This window comes from Mauremys reevesii, linkage group 7 (genome assembly GCF_016161935.1).
Source record: "Mauremys reevesii isolate NIE-2019 linkage group 7, ASM1616193v1, whole genome shotgun sequence".
In the NCBI taxonomy this organism is placed as follows: Eukaryota; Metazoa; Chordata; order Testudines; family Geoemydidae; genus Mauremys; species Mauremys reevesii.
The window spans coordinates 62,743,665-62,764,343 of NC_052629.1; the positions used below are offsets into that span (position 1 = coordinate 62,743,665).

Below are 20,679 nucleotides of genomic sequence, written 5' to 3' on the forward strand. Positions count from 1 at the left end.
GCCCTCTGGAAACTTGCCACGCCAGACAGCTACCGGTCAGTAGCGAACCACTTTGGCATGGGCAAATCTACCGTGGGGATTGCTGTCATTCAAGTAGCCCACGCAATCGTTGAGCAACTGCTCTCAAAGGTAGTGACTGTCGGAAATGTCCAGGCCATCATAGATGGCTTCGCCGCGATGGGATTCCCAAACTGCAGTGGGGCTATAGATGGGACTCACATCCCTATCCTGGCACCAGCCCACCAGGCCAGCGAGTACATTAACCGAAAGGGCTACTTTTCAATGGTGCTGCAAGCTGTGGTGGACCATAGGGGACGTTTACCAACATCAACGTCGGGTGGGCGGGCAAGGTTCATGACGCGCGTGTGTTCAGGAACTCTGGTCTGTTTAGACGCCTCCAGGCAGGCACTTTCTTCCCGGACCACAAAATAACGGTTGGGGATGTGCAGATGCCTACAGTGATCCTCGGGGACCCGGCCTACCCGCTAATGCCCTGGCTCATGAAGCCCTATACAGGCGCCTTGGACACTGAAAAGGAACTCTTCAACTACCGGCTGAGCAAGTGCAGAATGGTGGTGGAGTGTGCTTTCGGACGTCTCAAGGGGAGATGGCGGACCTTACTGACTCGCTCGGACATCAGCGAAAAGAATATCCCCGTAGTTATTGCTGCTTGCTGTGTGCTCCACAATCTCTGTGAGAGCAAGGGCGAGACCTTTTTGGCCGCTTGGGAGGTTGAGGCAAATCGCCTGGCTGCTGTTTACGATCAGCCAGACACCCGTGCTGACAGAATATCCCAGCGGGAAGCGATATGCATCAGGGAGGCTTTGAAAGCGAGTTTCCTCGCAGAGCAGGGTAACCTGTGACTGTCCACTTGATTTTAAGAGAGCCTGATCATAAACCAAGTTTTCCCCACTTCCCAAGGACGTTTTAAAACTAAGGACATGTTTTAGTAATTAATAATAAATCTTTCGTTGACTTTGCATTTCTGTTTATTCGTTGAAACATGGAAGCATTCTGTGCTGGTTAAGGTGTGCACTGATGGGTGGGTTTGCAGGAAGGGGCGAGGGGTGCCGTCCTTGGATAGGGGTTACCATGACGGCTGTGGGTTTGGGCGTTGGATGGGGTGTGGGGTGGGGGGGAAGGGTGAGTATCTGCCCCTGGATGAGGTCTCTTTTTGGGGCTCGGGGCACCGGGGAGGATCGTGACTACGGTCCAAATGCATGTGAAGGGAAGCCTGCCTTTACATTCGGAGATGTCAGGCACCAGGACCCTGCACAAGCATACACATCAAGGAAAGACTCGGGGCAGCATACACCACACAGACTGTCCCTGGTGCCTAGTGACTGCAGTCTGTGTGTGCCCTGCAGTTGACCCTGCAGCCAAGTCTGTAGCATGGCACTGTGGGCTATGCAGTGACATTACAATTCCCCCCCCCCCCCCCCCACAGAACAACAGAAAGTCTTCTGACACCAGAAACGTGACGGAAACAGTCAGTAACACCAAACCGCTTTTAATAATGTAATACACAGTGGGGGGTTTGAACTTGGAGTTGGGACTGGTTGATGCTGTAAAGAAAGAGCTTGTACAAATTTACAGCGTGACAGTTGTCTCTAACATTATCGGTGTGCTGCGGTGCAGGGACAGTTCTCACGGCCCCTACCGCCCCTCCGTCTTGTCACTTTGGGTGAGGGGGGGACAGGACTTCTTGGCGTTGGAGGGCGGTTGCAGATGCACTGCAGGGGGCTCTCCTCCTGACTGCGGTCTTGCAGAACATCTACAAGGCGCCGGAGCGTCTCCGTTTGCTCCTCATTAGACCAAGCAGCGTTTGAGTCGCCTGCTGGTCTTCCTGCCGCCACCTATCCTCCCGTCCAGGTGTGTGCGATGCTGCTGACACAGGCTCTCCCTCGACTGTCTCTGCTCTGCCGCCTCCGCTCTGGAGCTGGCCATCAGTTCCTGGAACATGTCGTCCCTTGTCTTTTTCTTTCGGCATCTAATCCGAGCCAGCCTCTGCGAGGGGGATGGCGGGGCAGTCCGGGAAGGAGCCGAAGCTGTGTGATGTGAAAAAGTAGGTGATTTCCTTGAACACATACATGTTTGCCAACAGTAAACACAGTCTAGTCAGTTTCAGTTAACAAGACCAAAGAGGGAACCAAGTCTCAGGAGATCTCAGAACTAGTCCGAGATTTCGGAATACGCTCTCATTGGCGGCGCCATTGCACTGGAGAGCGCACAAGCGAGGAAAGATAGCTGCATCCCTCTTGCACAAAGTCCTGGTAAGCCTTACAGTACATACTGCTTATCAGTTACTGGTTAGCTGTGCTCTCCTGCTAAAGGCAATGTGCAAAGCAGAAAGGATAAGCCTTTTGCAGCCCCTCCCGCCAGCGCACGGGAACGATCAATGCATGCTTGTTCTCTGTGGCCTCTCGCACGTGGCTGTTAGGCGAGGGTCATTGTTATGCAACCTAATTGTAAACCATTAACAATAGTAACACTACACTAATTGCCCTACTTAGATGCAGTATTTGCAGAACGAGATCACCCTGAGGCGGGTCACTCGTGCCCAGAAAGACCGCATGTTACGGGACGCACTGCACAGACCAGGACCATATGCAGCAATGCTAGTAGAGGCGATGGTTCCACTCTATATTCGGATGTCCTGGCGTGGAAGAGTCTGCTTCCACGGAGCGCCCAACAAGCGACCTCTTCCGACGAACCTCATGCGGAGGCTTTGCAAGGAACTGAATGACACCTTCGTAGAAATGTCGCTAGAGGACTATTTTTCTATCCCCATTTGTGTGGACCTTCTCTTTATATAGTTTAATATATATTATAGTTTAATATTTAGAATGTTTTAAATTGTAAATATTTAGAATTTTTTAAAGTCCATTTGTGTGGACCTTCTCTTCATATAATTTAATATATATTATAGTTTAATATTTAGAATTTTGTAAATACTGTTTCTATTTTTCTATAACAATGTTATAAAAATAAATGTTTATACGTGTGTTGCACTTACCGCCTGATCCTTCCCCTGATTCCGAGTCCTGGTTAACGGGCGGACGGTTGGTAGGGGATCTCTGTGAGGGTGATGAAGAGATCCTGGCTGTCAGGGAAAGCGGGAGTGGGTTCGATGTCGCCTGCGCCGTCCTCTAAAGACCCTTCCTCATCTTCCCCATCGGCGAACAGGGAGGGGGAACTGTCCCGGTACACTATTCTGTCCTCGGAGTCCACCGTCACTGGTGGGGCACTGGTGGCAGACCCACCTAGAATGGCATGCAGTGCCTCGTAGAAGCGGCATGTCTGGGGCTGGGCTCCGGAGCGTCCGCTTGCCGCTCTGACTTTTGATACCCTTGTCTTAGGTCCTTCACTTTCACGCGGCACTGCATCGCATCCCGGCTGTATCCTTTGTCTTTCATGGCTTTAGAAACCTTCTCGAACGCGTCTTCGGCGTTCCGCTTGTTGGAGCGCAGCTCCGAGAGCACAGACTCCTCGCCCCACACAGCGATCAGATCCTGGACTTCCCGGTCACTCCATGCTGGGGACCTCTTTCTATTCTGGGATTGCCCGGACTCCTCTGCTGGAGAGCTCTGCATCGTTGCAGGTGCTGCGGAGCTCGCCCCGATGTGCAACCAGAACGTCAGATTCAAACCGCCCAGACAGGAAAATGAATTCAAATTTTCGCGGGTCATTTCCTGTGTGGCTGGCCAGAGAATCCAAGCTCGGACTGCTGTCCAGAGCGTCAACAGAGTGGTGCACTGTGGGATAGCTCCCGGAGCTGCTAAGTTCGATTAGCATCCACACCAAGCCTAATTCGAGCTAGCAAGTGCGAATTTAGCGTTACTCCACCTGCCGGGGTGGAGTACCAAATTCGAACTAAAGAGCCCTCTAGTTCGAATTAAATGGCTTCCTGGTGTGGACGGTTGAGCGGTTAGTTCGAATTAACGCTGATAAATTCGAATTAAAGTCCTAGTGTAGACCAGGCCTAAGGGGAGCAAAGAGTGTGTAATCCCGGCTCTGGTGGGGAACCATACTGGCAGTGTTCTTGTCACTTGGGAGCTGAGACATGCAACCTTCACCAGCAGAGAAGGAGCTTTGTCAGAGTGACAGAAAGCCACAAAGAAATTAAACACTTGAGGCCATATCCATCCCTGGTGTAACTCCATTGACTTCTGTGCAGTCGTGTCAATGGTGAATTTGGTCCACCTATAATACAAAACAACTATACCAAGGCTACGGCTTAGTGTCAAGCTTCATGTATGAAACACGTGGCCTGATTCTCCTCACACAAAACGCTGGTTCTACACCAGTCTAACTCCCTTACTGGAGTTATTGCAGATTAACAGCCGGCAAGGGAGAGCAGAATCATGCCCCACAACCACAGTCCAACCAGAAACAGCTCCTCCGCTGAGGCAACACGGACTCGTGGAGATAGAACTGGATGTTCAGCTGGTATAAAATCGCTATGGCTCCACTGAAATCTCTATAGAAAAGACAGACAAAAGGCGAGAGAAAGGAAGTAATATTATTCACATTTTACAGATGGGAAACTGAAGCACACAGACACTGAAGTGACTTGCCCAAGATCACACAGGAAGTCTTTGGCATGTCCAGGAAATTAACTCAGACCTGCTGACTGCCTCAGCCACGAGACCATTCCTCCTTTCACGTTAGATCAAGTCAGTCAAGCAGTTGAACCCTACTAAGCTGTAAGCTAAGCAGCCTTATCTCATCGTAGTTCAGAACAAAAATATTTCAAATGAGAAAAACTGAGCAGCTTCCCAACTGTAAGTTACTGACTAGTGATGCGCAAATGAAGATTGGACAGGATGTGTATGGACAAGCTAGGTAGCGTGTGGACTCCTTTTCCCCACAGGTAATTTTTTTTAAACAAGTTGGCTGGGGGACTGGTGGAAGACATAGGAGGAGGGGAACTCACTGCAAATCCAACTTTTGGAATTAAGATTCTCATCCAGTAGGTGGAGAGTATGGAGAAGGAGAGGACCATCTGAAAGGTTGGCATCTAAATCTAAACTACTCCACACCAGCAACTGACAGTACTTTCAATGAAGAAGCACCTGAGTACTTAATAACAGAGAATTAACGATCTGACAATAGGCAAGGTACTTGCTCAGGCATTAGTAAGGAAACAGAGTGACACCTTACATAAAAAGCTACTTGAATGCCATTTAAACTTGTCAAATTGCAGAAAATAGAGCTGCAAATTGATAAAATGAAGGTTATTCATTATGTGAACGAATGTCTAATTTTCTTAAATTGCATCCATTTTCCACGAGTTAAAACAAGAGAGATTCTCTGCCTGAAATACTAATGAAAGGGAATGATCCTGGATAGTGCAAAGGACCCAGTGCTGCCAGTTAATCCATTCTAGGGGTATGTCTTGTGACAAAGTTCCTCCTTTACCTTGGTGGGTCATGCACTTATTGGAGGATTTGCTCACCTTAGAGATTTACCATGTGGGTCAGGGAACAGCCCAGAGACTTTCCCCTCTGGTAGAACCCAGAGTCCAGGTCAATTCCTCCTGTGTCTGATCAGGAGTTGGGAGGTTTGGGGGGAACCCAGGCGCACCCTCTACTCCAGGTTCCAGCCCAGGGCCCTGTGGATCGCAGCTGTCTATAGTGCCTCCTGGTACAGCTGCGTGACAGCTACAACTCCCTGGGCTACTTCCCCATGGCCTGCTCCAAACACCTTCTTTATCCTCACCTCAGGACCTTTCTCCTGGTGTCTGATAATGCTTGTACTCCTCAGTCTTCCAGCAATACACCTTCCCACTCTCAGCTCCTAGTGCCTCTTGCTCCCAGCTCCTCACATGCACAGTACAAACTGAAGTGAGGTCCTTTTTAAACTCAGGTGCCCTGATTAGCCAGCTTGTCCTAATTGATTCTAGCAGTTTCTTCTCAATTGGCTCCAGGTGTCCTAATTAGCCTGCCTGCCTTAGTTGGTTCCAGCAAGTCCCTGCTTGTTCTGGAACTGCCCCTGTTACCTTACCCAGGGAAAAGAGATCTACTTAAATTGGGACTAATATATCTGCCTTCTAACACTCTCCTGTATTCATCTGGCCTGACCCTGTCACAGTCTACACTACAAAATTAGGTCGAATGTATAGAAGTCAATTTTTTAGAAATCGATTTTATACAGTCGATTGTGTGTGTCCCCACTCCAAGACCATTAACTCAGTGGAGTGCGCCCACAGTACCAAGGCTAGCGTCAACCTCCGGAGCATTGCACTGTGGGTAGCTATCCCACAGTTCCTGCAGTCTCTGCCACCCATTGTAATTCTGGGTTGAGATCCCAATGCCTGATGGGTCAAAAACACTGTTGCGGATGGTTTTGGGTACATGCCGTTAGGCCCCACCTCCCTCACTCCCTCCGTGAAAGCAATGGCAGACAATCATTTAGAGCCTTTTTTCAGCGCAGACGCCATAGCCTGGCAAGCATGGAGCCCGCTCAGATCACCGCAGCAATTATGAGCACTGTAAGCACTACGCGCATTATCTTGCAGTATATGCAGAACCAGAACCCGCAAAAGCAAAACCAGGCAAGGAGGTGACGGCAGCGTGGTGACGAAAGTGATGAGGACATGGACACTATCTTCTCTCAAAGTACGGGCCCCGGCAATGTGCACATCATGGTGTTAATGGGGCAGGTTCATGCCATGTAACACTGATTCTGGGCCCGAGAAACAAGCACAGACTGGTGGGACCGCATAGTGTTGCATGTCTAGGACGATTTCCAGTGGCTGCGAAACTTTCGCGTGCATAAAGGCACTTTCATGGAACTTTGTTACTTGCTTTCCCCTGCCCTGAAGCTGCTGTGATCCAAGTAGCCAAGGCCATCAAAGAGCTGCTGATATCAATGGTAGTGACTCTGGGAAATGTGCAGGTCATAGTCGATGGCTTTGCTGAAATGGGATTCCCTAACTGTGGTGGGGCGATAGACGGAACCCATATCCCTATCTTGGCACGGGAGCACCAAGGCAGTGAGTACATAAACTGAAAGGGGTATTTTCAATGCTGCTGCAAGCACTGGTGGATCACAAGGGACATTTCACCAACATCAACTTGGGATGGCCGGGAAAGGTACATGACGCTCGCATCTTCAGGAACGCTGGTCTGTTTCAAAAGCTGCAGCACGGGACTTTCTTCCTAGACCAGAAAATAACCATTGGGGATGCTGAAATGCCTATAGTTATCCTTGGGGACCCAGCCTTAAGGCCATGGCTCATGAAGCCATACACAGGCAGCCTGGACAGTAGTCAGGAGCTGTTCAACTATAGGCTGAGCAAGTGCAGAATGGTGGTAGAATGTGCATTTGGACATTTAAAAGCACGCTGGTGCAGTTTACTGACTCGGATAGACCTCAGCGAAACCAATATTCCCACTGTTATTTTTGCTTGCTGTGTGCTCCACAATATCTGTGAGAGTAGGGGGAGACATTTACAGCGGGGTGGGAGGTTGAGGCAAATCGCCTGGCCGCTGATTACGCGCAGCCAGACACCAGGGCGGGTAGCAGAGTATAGGAGGGCGTGGTGCGCATCAGAGAAGCTTTGAAAACCAGTTTCATGACTGGCCAGGCTACGGTGTGAAATTTCTGTTTGTTTCTCCTTGTTCCTCACTTGGTTCACTCTACTTCCCTGTAAGCTAACCACCCTCCCCTTCCCCCTTCGATCACCCTTTGTAGAGGCAATAAAGTCATTGTTGCTTCACATTCATGCCTTCTTTATTAATTCATCACACAAATAGGGGGATAACTGCTAAGGTAGCCCAGGAGGGGTGCGGGAGGAGGGAGACACCTGGTGGGGTGGGGGAGGAGGGAAGGACAAGGCCACACTACACTTTAAAACTTATTGAATGCCAGCTTTCTGTTGCTTGGGCAGTCTCTGGGGTGGAGTGGTTGGGTGCCTGGAGGCCCCTCACCATGTTCTTGGGCATCTGGGTGAGGAGGCTATGGAACTTGGGGAGGAGGGCGGTTGGTTACACAGTGGCTGTAGCAGCGGTCTGTGCTCATGCTGCCTTTCCTGAACCTCAACCAGACACCAGAGCATATCAGTTTGTTCCTCTAGTAGCCTCAGCATTGCCTCTTGCCTTCTGTCACCAAGCTGACACCACCTATCATCTTCAGCCCACACTTATTATCTTCAGCCCGCCACCTGTCCTCGCGTTCATATTGTGCTTTCCTGGACTCTGACATTGTCTGCCTCCACGCATTCTGCTGGACTCTTTCAGTGTGGGAGGACTGCATGAGCTCAGAGAGTATTTAATTGCGAGTGCGTTTTTTTTGCCTTCTAATCTTCGCTAGGCCCTGGGAAGGAAAGATAGTGTGAGCATTGAAACATTTGCAGCTGGTGGAGGGGAAAAAAAGGGAGAGTGGTAGTTTAAAAGACACATTTTAGAAAAAAATTTAAAATGGGTTGGCAATTTAAAAGGAGGGGCTGCGGTTTTTGGGTTAACATGCAGCACAAACCCAACTAACCCCCCTCACACACACACAATTCTCTGGGATGATCGCGTCACCCCTCCCACCACTGCGTGGCTAACATTGGGGATGATTTCTGTTCTGCCACAGGCAAACAGCCCAGTAGGAACGGGCATGAATGATATCACTCTCCTGAGGATAACAGAAAGAGATAAAGAATGGATGTTGTTTGAATGCCAGCAAACACCGGGACCATACGCTGTGTTATGCAATGATTCCAGACTACGTGCTACTGGCCTGGCGTGGTAAAGTGTCCTACCATGGAGGACGGAATAAGGCTGCCCTCCCCAGAAACCTTTTGCAAAGGCTTTGGGAGTACCTCCAGGAGAGCTTTATGGAGATGTCCCTGGAGGATTTCTGCTCCACCCCCATACATGTTAACAGACTTTTCCAGTAGCTGTACTGGCCGCGAATGCCAGGGCAAATTAATCATTAAACAAACTTGCTTTTAAACCATGTAGAATATTTACAAAGGTACACTCACCAGAGGTCCCTTTGCCGCCTGGCAGGTCCAGGAGGCAGCCTTGGGTGGGTTCGGGGGGTACTGACTCCTAGTTCAGGGTGAGGAACAGTTCCTGGCTGTTGGGGAAAATGGTTTCTCTGCTTGCTTGCTGTGAGCGATCATCTTCCTTGTCCCCAAAACCCACATCCCTGTTGCATGCTATTCCATTGACGGAGTCAAAGCACAGGGGTGGGGTAGTTGTAGGGGCACCTCCTAGAAAGGCATGCAGTTCATCATAGAAGCGGCATGTCTGGGGCTCTGACCCGGAACGGCCGTTTGCCTCTCTGTTTTTTTGGTAGGCTTGCCTCAGCTCCTTAAGTTTCACTTGGCACTGCTGCGGGTCCCTGTTATAGCCTCTGTCCTTCATGCCCTTGGAGATTTTTTTCAAATGTTTGGGCATTTTGTCTTTTGGAACGGAGTTCTGATAGCACGGATTCATCTCCCCATACAGCGATCAGATCCTGTACCTCCTGTTCGGTCCATGCTGGGGCTCTTTTGCGATTCTAGGACTCCATCATGGTCACTTTTGCTGATGAGATCTGCACTCACCTGCAGATTGCCACGCTGGCCAAACAGGAAATGAGATTCAGAAGTTCGTGGGCCTTTTCCTGTCTACCTGGCCAGTGCATCGGAGTTGAGAGTGCTGTCCAGAGCAGTCACAATGGAGCACTCTGGGATAGCTCCTGGAGGCCAATACCGTCAAATTGTGACCACACTACCCCAAATTTAACCCGGCAAGGTCGATTTCAGCGCTAATCCCCTTGTCGGGGGAGAGGCACAGAAATCAATGTTAAGAGCCCTTTAAGTCAAAATAACCAGCTTCACCGTGTGGATGGGTTCAGGCTTAAATTGATGTAACACTGCTAAATTCGACCTAAACTCATAGCATAGACCAGGGCTAGGTGTTATGGGTGTCTGGGCAAGACAACTATAGCAGTGGTTCATGGACCTCTGGGGGTCTGCAGACTATGTCTACCTCCATTCAAAATGTATTTAGGGATCCGCAAATGAAAAGGGGTTGAGAACCACTGAGCTGTAGTGATCTCTTATATGGGCATAAGGGAACACATCATACATCTTACCATAGCATGGGGATCCTAAGCCATCAGTGGCTATTAGCCAGGATGGGCAGGGATGACGTTGCTAGCTTCTGTTTGCCAGAAGCTGGGAATGGGTGACAGGGGCTGGATCACTTGATGATTATCTGTTCTGTTCATTCCCTCTGGGTGACCTGGAATTGCCACTGTCGGAAGGCAGGATGCTGGGCTAGATGGACCTTTGGTCTGACCCAGTAGGGCCATTCTTATGTTTATGTTCTGAGTGGTGACAATGCAATGGCTCTTTCAGATCACTGAAGGGTAAATGTTGCCTGCATATGAAAAAAGATCGTAAAACACTGGAATCCTTCCCCACGCCCATCGCTGAAATGCAGCTACCTCTGGGGTGAAAGGCACACATTAACACTACACATCAACAGAAAAAATACCATACCCAGCTGAAACTGCAGTGAGGCACAATGCACGGTTACCACTAGCTATTTCTGGAAGGACAATGGTGGAGATGGCCAGACATATTTTAATATCCACAAGTAGTCAGGACTTGAGTTTTATATCTCCTTTGAAAAGACAGGACTTGCCGCAGTTCAAAGACCTTTTTCCCCTTACTGGGGTGGTACAGCACTGAATTAGGAGAAAAGAAGAGGGCTACCTACTGAATCTCCACTGCTATATATGGCAGTACTCTGGGTTCCCTTAGCAGATCTTCCATTTAAATACTGACCAGGTTTGGACTCACTTTGATTGTGAAATCCGATGTGATTCCAGCACAGAGCAATGTGGCGTCAGGTTTCTGGAGAAGTGGACAAGATCTAGCTAGAGCTGGAGGAAGGCTTCATTACACCTAGGCGTTGCCAGGTGAGGCCCTAATTAAAATCAATGAAGAATTCTCAGACGGGGGGAAATGATGGCAGCAAGAAAATAATACTAATAAAAAGAAGCCTAGACAAGTGGAAATCGGGCCAAGGAGAGGCCAGAGGGCCTAGATGGAAGTGATAATTGATGTAAGAGATGGGATAAGTCGAAGAGCAGCAGTGACATTGCAGAAAGGCAATAAAGCAGAAGAGGAGAAGGAAGCGATTAGTGTGTGCACGGTGGGGGAGAAATGGGAAGAAACTACAGTGTGAGACTAGCTGTCAGGGCAGAGGAGTCATAGTCCTACAATGCCTAGTCTTCAGGCTGCCTGTTACCCTGACATGCACTTGCTTAGTGCTTTGCATCTGCAGATCTTTAAGCCCTGCCCCCGGCTGAAATAACCACTAGACCACAGCTTCTCTGCAACGGAGCTGTGTACATGTCATGCTCCCAATCAGTACCCAGCCCGGGCTGAGGAAGCTAATGATCCAACCAGCCGACCAAATACAGTGACAAATCCTGGTCAAGTGCCATCTGACTGTGACCCCAATGTATCACCATCCTTCTACTTTCAAGCCATTGGACTGGCGCTTCAAATTCTTCCGCTTCATGTTGGCCTGTCAGCAGCCAACCGCAGCATCAGTAGTGCCTTGTGATCACTCTTCTGAGTATTGACGTAATCGGTGATGTCACATATCCTTGACAAGTGCCCACTGACTTATTTCAATGGTGGGCTAGCAGCTCTCCACCTGGCTGATGATGATGCCATCAGATGGCTGGATAGATTGCGCATAGGCTGACAGCTACTCCACTCCCAGGGTTGGTGGCAGGATCCTTATTCACTTTGCTCCAAGCCTCAAGGTATTGGCTGTGGAGGAGAGGTGGTGACCCTAGGCACAAGGACTACAGGCCAAGATAATTATTAGCAGAGGAGGAGTTCAGTCCATGGGGCTTTTTGGTGGGGGAAATGGGAGAGGAGAGAGTTTTATCATTTTAAAAATTCAGTCCATTCCCTTGAACCCTGTCAGTTACTATAGGCTTCAAGGGTACCCAGAGAGCAGAGCCATTTTGGTGATGGGGTCTGTGTTGCTTACATTCCCCCACCACATTCTGTGGTGCTGCTTCAAGTGACTGGGAGCCATTTTGGGGAGGTGGAGAGGAGCAAGCTCCTAGTCAGTGGGGCAGCTTGGAGGAGAGAAGGAGAGAGCAGGGCTGTATTCTCAAAGAGTTATCAGGACTCAGGGCTGGTAACCTAACAACATGAGGACTAAATACTAGGATTACAACACCAACACAGAGCTAGTTTCACAGCAATTCCATGGTAACAGACAGGCAAATAAATCAGCTATTTAACGGGTTTCATAAAACCATATTGCCTCTATATTCAAAGAATGTTTGTCCATATGTAAACAAATATTGAACCTATTGCAGAAGTGGCCAATTTGGAGGATAACTTGGAAGAGACAGCATGGCTGACAGTAACAAAACAGAAACCTTGGGCCAAAGCCAAACAGACAGTGTCCCTTTAAGCAAACCAACATACTCAAAGAAGTCTATATTTAAAATCACTTACATTGTTGCCATTTTTGACACTGGTACTGCCAGCCGCTGTTACCACCAGCAAATTTGGGGAGACAGAACAAGAATTGTATTTATATTTTTTGTTTGTTTGTTTTCAGGAGGAAAAAAAAGGTGAAAAGATTTTAATGAATTTTGTTTCCAACCCACCCAATGCAAAGCAACCAGCATATTATGCATTCCTCAAATGGAACGGCACTGGCAATGGATATGCATAGTCAGTGCTCCGGTCTTTCATTCTCGGCGTGCTCTTGTTAGCCAGACTACTTGCGGTGCTTAGATACTACAGAGCGGGGCACTACACAAATATCTGAAGATAACTGATTAGGTCTATTACTGAAGCTGCAATGCAGGGGAGCTTTGAAGAGAAGGGAGGCCCCACACCCATCATCCTGCACAGATGACCTGGCCTCTACTGAAGCTCTCAGGAAATCCATCAGGACTGGGGTTAAACCTTCACGCATTCTGCAAGAGGGCAAATTCTGGTCCCCAGCAGAACGACCCCGGGGAAACTGCACAATTTGCTCTCTCCTGTGTTTTTTCGGTGGAGACTGAGGAATCTGGCCCAACATAAGGAAATGAAAGCGTGACAAGGAGATCTACTGGGGAGGTCTATGAAGAGAATCCCAAGGCAAGAGGCGGAAGCCCCATTGCTTGACACACTTAAAACAAGACCAGACGAGCACTAGTAAAAACGTACTAGGGAACAATCCTGAACCGCGCCCTGTGAGATGGACAGGGTGACCCAAGAAGCCTTTTACATCTCTAACTTCTATCAGTCCAATAAGCAGCGTAATGGTGAAGTGTGAACTGGATCTAAACAATGTATTCAGATGTAATAATCTAGGAGATGCTATGCAGGTAATGAAAGATGTATTTTTAAAGTTAACTTGAGGTGGACATGGTCCTTTTCAAACAGGGTTTGCTCCTTCACAGCCCATTTCCACATGCAGAGATGTCGGAAAGCTGGTCATAATATTCCATTTCGGCAAACTGAGATGTTAGCAGCAGATGAACAAGACCTCACCATATCACTGTTAATAGTTCAGTGTTAGACCCTCAGCTGGTGTAAATTAGAACTGATCTACACCAACTACAAACATGGCCCCGAGGGCGCTTGTATCAGATTGCAGCAATCACTCTTATCAAATCAAAACTCAACCACAGTCACCACACAGTGGAATCAGATACCACAATTATTTCTTATTCTAAATATATTTCAGAATCTCACTCTGTCCACTGGGAATGGGGAACAGGGGATGGATCACTTGATGATTACCTGTTCTGTTCATTTCCTCTAATGCACCTGGCATTGGGCACTGTCAGTAGACAGGATACTGGGCTAGATGGACCTTTGGTCTGAACCAGTATGGCCGTTGTCATGTTTCTTATGTTCACATCTCAGATACCACTGGGGGAAAAAGTCATCTTATTAAAAGGTAACCTTTGGAGATCACTCAAATGTGAAAGGAAGTGTTATAACCTGACAAATGAGAATAAATACCAATTATATTCAGGAGGAGACACTAAGATTTTGTTTCCTGTTAATAAATTCATATACAATGGTCATGCTTGAAAAGTTGCCAATTACTTCAGTTAGGGCCTGACTCAAAGCTCACTGAAGTCAGGGGATTTTGGCTCAGGCCCATAATGCTTTAGACAACTAAATAATCTTACTGTTTGCAACATTCTAGGTATTCACTATAGATTGAAGTCAACTTATCTCAGCAATTCTTAATTTTTTTCATATTGCAAACTACAACTTAACATAGAGATTGTCTCCCTGACAACTCCTGCCTCCCATTCACAATTCCTGTGACAACTAGAGCAAAAGTCATAGCAGGGAATTATTTAATGTATTGTAGCCGTCTTTCATGTGGTCTTTTCATATGGTATTCTGCAGACCACCAATGAGACACAGACAATCACTACATCATCTCAGGCAAAACTGGAAGTTTCTAAGAGTGGCAACTGTGTAGCATGGACATAAAGTATACTCTTCTGACCCTTAAAAGTGTAATTTCCCTAGCAGAAAGTGCTCCCTTATTCATTAACATCAAAGTGTCACTAATGATGCCACTAGACATCAAGTAGCATTTTTTTCAGGAATCTGGCATATTCTTCACTGGCACAGCTTTCAGACAAGTACAGCATTCAGCTGAATAGTTTTTTCAACAAATGACACGGCACAGCCTTGACACAAAAATACTTGCACCTCGTCAATCATTCACTCACCATCAAGTTCAAGTGTTCATCTTCACAGAGATGGATTTGAGCCGCACTGCAGTTAGGGAATGCTAAATATGCAACTTCAGAGGGGGAAAATGAATGTGAGTAAAGTACCAAGTCAAAGTGGGACATCACAAAAGTCATGATTTCATTTGTACAGGAACTAGGCAAATGAACTTTTGTAGCATGTGGAAATTCAGACATTAGCTATACAGAACAAAAGCAAAGCAACATGTGCCAAAGATCCAGCCACAAGCTGGTGACCTAAAATATCCCAGTCCAAAGGTTAGATACTGTTTTATCTATCCAGGTTGTTACATGGCAGCCACCACACGAATAGGTCATAGCAAGTCAAGCCTTTTATCATCAGAGAGGAGAGCAGTTCCTGGATTGTTTCTAACACCGAAGTTATTTGTTTCACATAGCTATCAAAGAAATATGGATTTGCGCAGTGGGTTCCGTGGTTGCTCATGGCTTTCTCCAGCCAATTCCATTCAGACTGAAGTTACAACCAAAGTTAGCCAGCCCGTTTTGAATTATTCAAGTAAAAATCATAACATTTTAAGAGTGTGCTGACCAGGAATGCTTTACTCAGATAACTCAAAACACACCCAAGGTGCTCAGGAGCTGGAAGTTTAGCCAAGCCATATAAGGCTTAGACTTGGATTTCCAGAGGAATTAAATTTAATGGAAGTTGAGTGCTTAATTCCCTTAGGCCCCTTTGACAATCCCAGTCCTAATGGACAGGAACAGTGAAAATGAAATCTTAGCTTAGTAGTGTCAGCTACAGCACTGCTGTGATTCAAGGAACTCAGAAATTCCACAAGCCAAATTTTTGGGGATTTCTATTTTTTTTTTTACTTTTCTTTTTACTTTTCCCTTTTATAAAGGGAGAAACTAAGCAACTGTTTCCCCTAGGCCACAGCCAGAGCATTGCAATGAGTACCAGCTCCTTCACCTCCAAAACACAGATCTGTGTAATTCTAAGGAATGCAATAAGAACAATGTCTCTCTAGAATTCTAGATGATGGTCCAAAAAAATATGGAAAACTTCTATTAAACACTATGTGTTTTTACAGTAATTTCTATAAAATCTCAACAGTTTCATCCTAATTATCTTCTATCAGACTTTTCCAGGGATTGGTGGAAAAGGAGGGGGAGAGACATGTTTTTGGTTGTGGTATTTGGTTTATGTAAAAGGAGCTTTGGAAGAACAGGTTTAGCATTTTACGGCCGATACACAAAAAGCAAAAACAGTGATTTTGGCCCACAATAAACAGACTGAAGTGACCTATTAGATTTGCCAGCAGTCATTCGGTCAAATGATTCATTTACCATCTAAGTGCCTGTGAGCAGAAATATGCTACAGTTGGTCATACAAGTAGGTGAGAACTGCCTGTTTTAAGGCACATCTGGAAATGCTATGTTTTCTCACCACACCACCCGCTAATTCCACACTTATGACAGTGGTACACGATCAGTAAGCAGGGAATTTTTGCCCTGTGCAGAGCCCTGGTAAGAAAGAGTGGAACCAAGTGACCAACCAGAAATCTATTTGGGAATATATATTTTAAAGGAAGCGAGGAAAAAACTGGATTCCTTGCCTCCTCTTCCATTCCAATCAGCCTCATTTCTCTCCGGAGAGTTTCCCTGCTTTTGATCCTTTGCCCAGCAGTACAAGAGACACAGAAATCAAAATGCTGCCCTATGTGTTCGCTTAAATATCTTTAGATGACTTACCCTGACTTGGGGTCCTCTGAGATCCTGTGACGTCTCCCAGCCTTGCAGTTCTTTTGTCATGACATCTGTGACTCCTACCTGAGAAGGGCTGCTGCAGAGCTGATCAGAATATGGGTCATCCCCCCCCAGAAATTTTATGCAAATGAAACAAAAATATTTTTAACGTTTTCCATGGAAAATTACAACTTTTCAGGAGAAAAAAAAATCAAAACCCAAAAATCCAAAATATTTTGGCTGAAAACCGAAGTATTTTGATTTGGAAGTGCTACACCAGGGTGCTTCATCGGAGTTGTAGTTTGGTTACTCATGCTCCTATTCCCCTCTGCAGCCCAGGGTCTCTGGTTGTACTAACTCTCCCACCATGTACCATGGTCTCCCTTCTTGGTGAGGAAAGGCAGCATCATGACAGTTGGACCCTGGAAAGTTTAGTGCATCTTGGGAGAGGAAGTCCGCTGGGAAGTCCCCAAAGAAGAATGGGAGCCGCAGGAGCTCACACTACAATTCCCATAAGGCACTGTGGCAGCATTTCAGAACCTAAATATTTTGGTTTTCAGACAAAATATTTCAGTTTCTCTGGCATTCAGCTTTTTGACGAAAAAAGTCTACTTTTTTTAAAAATTCACAAAAAGATTCTTTAGTTGAAAACCCAATTTTCTGTTGAAAAACAATTTCAACAGAAAAATTTTCCACCCGCTCTAGTTGGGTACATCTCCCCTCACACCCAAAGCTCATAAACACTGCTCCTATACCTGCCAAGTAGGTCATTTCAGAAGACTAAGAGGTCTCCCGCCCATTACGCTTGCTGTCTTACATGGAGACACTGCGGGGCAAGCCCACATGGCTGACTTTTAAATGATGTGTTGTCAGGTACATTTTCAATAATATTTAAGGCCTCTGACACGTTATCTCCCACTATTAATATTCTTCTTACCTATGCTACTAGCTACCATAGGCAATGAGGGCATTTTCAAGAGAATTCAACCCAGAATTGGTTTCTGAGCCAGTATGCAAAGTCCCTAGGTTATTGATTCCTGTAGATTGTAATATGCCATTGAACAATCTGATCTGATGAACTCAATTAAAACAGTCCTTTAATTTAGCACCACTCATTCATTACCATGGGGCATTCTTAGCCACATGCTCAGTTAGCTATTTATCTCACTTCAGAGTTTTCAGCACCCCCTTACATAGATCAGGCTGCCATGTCCTGTATTTGCTCACAGTCAGAAGCTACATGCATTAACCCAAGGAATCACTAGAGTCTTCAGATAGATTTTGAGTAAAGTACAGTCCATTTAACCAGCCCCTTAACACAAGGCTCACCAGCCTAGAGGAGAGCACATCCAGTGCAATACATTCCAAGCACCCTGAGCAATGGATAACCGGCATTGCACATTGTGCAAGCCTGTTTAAATAATACATCTGGGGTTTGCCTGCAAGTTTAGTAACAGCAGAAAACAGAGGTGTGAGTCTGGGATAGTGTGAATATTTACTTCCTTTTTGATACTTCATACTCCTATTTGCCCCTAGAAATGCCCAGCACTGCGCTTCTCCTTTCACAGTCGCTTGTGACACATAGGTTCCTATTGTATTTCTGCCCCACTGTAACCAAAATATCCCTCTAAGTCCCCATGTTTAAGGCGGGTCTTTCAGAACTGAAGGCTAGCCCTGCAGAGGTGAAGAACATTACAGCAAATCACTGAGCTCTCAGGCAATGGCATTTTGCTCTTGGTTCTAAACACCTTTGCTGTAGCTCAGATTTTCATCCTATTATTTCAAATGGTAGTAACTGGGTCATTACTCACTTTCACTCCATTGCCATTATTACAAAGCAGCATCTCTTTAAATGGTGCCAGGCTTAGTCACTCCAAACTGAAGAAGGGATTATGGTAGGGTGCCCGCTTGCTCACCGCTTCCCTCATTTCATCAGCCATTTACCAACTCATTCTTCAGTAAGAGAAATAAAATCAGTGGTAGGCGGAGCTCTAGTGGCACATTTAGCTTTTCTGGCGTGACACAGGTAGTAACACAGCTGAGATCAAACAGTTGTGTCTTTTCTCCAGAGCCAGCTTGGCTGTGGTATAGCTGCCTCTCAGTTAGAGGTTGGAATGTTTCTGGCAAGGCATGAGCATCTCTTTTCTAGATGGAACGTGCCTGCTGGTAGCTTTGGTATTTAAAAAGTATTCGCTTTCTTCTTAGTAACTTGCTTCATTCTTAACCCAAGTGCCAGCTACCTGTATGACGAGAAAGGCACAACCTGACCATTGAGTTAGGAATAAACCCATGAGTATAGGGAAAACTGTGAACAGATTATTAAACCTGATTGTTACAGCACTTACACAGTTTTATAGACTATAAACCCTCCCATGCATTGCAATAAGTGCTTCCTTGTTAGTCCCTTGCAAAAGAAGGGGAATGATGGCCTCAGCTACAGTGAGTCTCCGCTGACCTTGGTTCCATATAGTCTGTGCTTGAAGTTAAGCAATTCATTTCACCCCTCAGTATCTGTCACTTACCTGTAAATCAGGGATAACAGCAGTTGTCTTCTTCACAGAGGTTTTACAAAGCTTAATTAGTTTGTGTTTTGAGATCCTCTGCTGGGAGGCACTTGGGGGTACAGGTCATCCTGAAGTTTTGCACTATGAGGGATGGGGATTGTTTCAGCCTTGTTCTACTTTATGAAAAAAGTAAGTTTAATCCATTCATTTGTTTTATACTAATATGGAGCTATAGGGAATTTCAGTGTGGCCTGCATGTCTCCAGAAAAGTTGAGCCTCACTGTTCCAGTGAATCAGCAATAACTTCTGTTCATGTGGCACCAGAAATCTGATCTTTGCCTATTCTAGTATTTGACAGAACTCCTGATCTGCAGTCACTGTGTTAATAAAGGAGCGTGCCTTTATCATCTTCCCTTACTCGTATTATATTCTTTGAGAGAGGGAATATTTTTAGGGTTTAGAACAGGGGATTGGGAGTCATGGCCTTTCAGTTCTTTGGCTTTGCCACAGCTTTCCTATCTGTTACTTAGTAGCATACTCAGTATCATGTTCAGAGAAGACCTGTCTAAGCTGTCTGTCTCCATCTCTCTCTAGCCTACATCCTGTTAGAGTCCATGCAGAATCGTCAAAACAGCACTATGCCACTCTTTGCTCATCCCTTCCAACCAGTACATTTCTCCTGCAAGAGACTAATCTTTGCTGTGGTGCGCCTTTCCTGGCTGGAAAGTTTTGCACCTCGTTGCAGCGAAGCCACTCTTCACACATTGCAATGTTTATCAAACTCAGAGGCCTGGTTTTCAGTTTAAAGCCAAACAACCTGCAACATCTACCTTTGTACAGAAATCAGCAGCACTTGGCTGGCAGGTAATATATTGATTTTCAGATACTGTAGCTGGTGTTTAAAAACACTATACATAGGAGATCTTTCATATTCAGGCGAGCGTCTCATGCCCTAATGCACTCATTGTATGTCGTATTGTACAAACTGCTAATACATAAGTAACTCTATAAATAAGGAGGTGCCAGAGTGACACTTTTCATGTTGCACCACATGGCCCTTTGCCAGTAGAGGCTTGAGATATTAGTTCTGTAGATGCATTTAGATCACTATTAAATATGTGATTGTTTAGTCTGTATTGCTGAATATTCGCTCTGCTCCATTAACCCTTTGGAGACTGCAGATAAGGGTAGGATTTTCCAAAGCACTCCGCTCCCACTGAAGTCAACTGTAATTGAAACCCACAGTTTGCAATGCTTCCTAATCAATGCAAAAGTACAGCCCAGCAGTGTTCTTTAGGCTTTATATAGGGATCATGTTAGAAAAAAAATAAGGCAATTCAGAGCAAGTTGGGATGATTATTTCCCTCTTCAGCTTGTTAAAACTTTCAAAAACCTTGGTCTTTCCCCAGGTTGGAGTAAGGCAAATGGTGTTTTTCCCCAGCAATTGTCAAGACTTAAGGCTGCCACTAGTGTTAATGACTGTTACCTGCTTGATCCATCTGAGCATAGAGGGTATAATTAGTTTCCTCTGCAGAAAGTAGCATCTCTGTGTAGTCTGCCTCACTAAAACACTATAATAATATATCACATATTGTGAAGGGGGATACAAACCCACACTAGGACAGACGGGGTTAAAAGACAATACTGGGCCCAGCTAGCCCTGCCTCTCCACCCCTGCAGAGAATGCTCCAGCTGGGAACAGGGTTAAAAAGGGAGCAACCCAGATCAG

At 46.3% G+C, this 20,679-nt stretch overlaps 1 long non-coding RNA gene across 2 annotated transcripts in view; it reads right to left on the reverse strand.

Annotated features, from left to right (window-relative positions):
- LOC120368914 overlaps positions 1 to 20,679 on the reverse strand; it is a 133,009-nt gene that overhangs the window by 90,612 nt on the left and 21,718 nt on the right. The gene's annotated exons all lie outside the window — the stretch shown is intronic.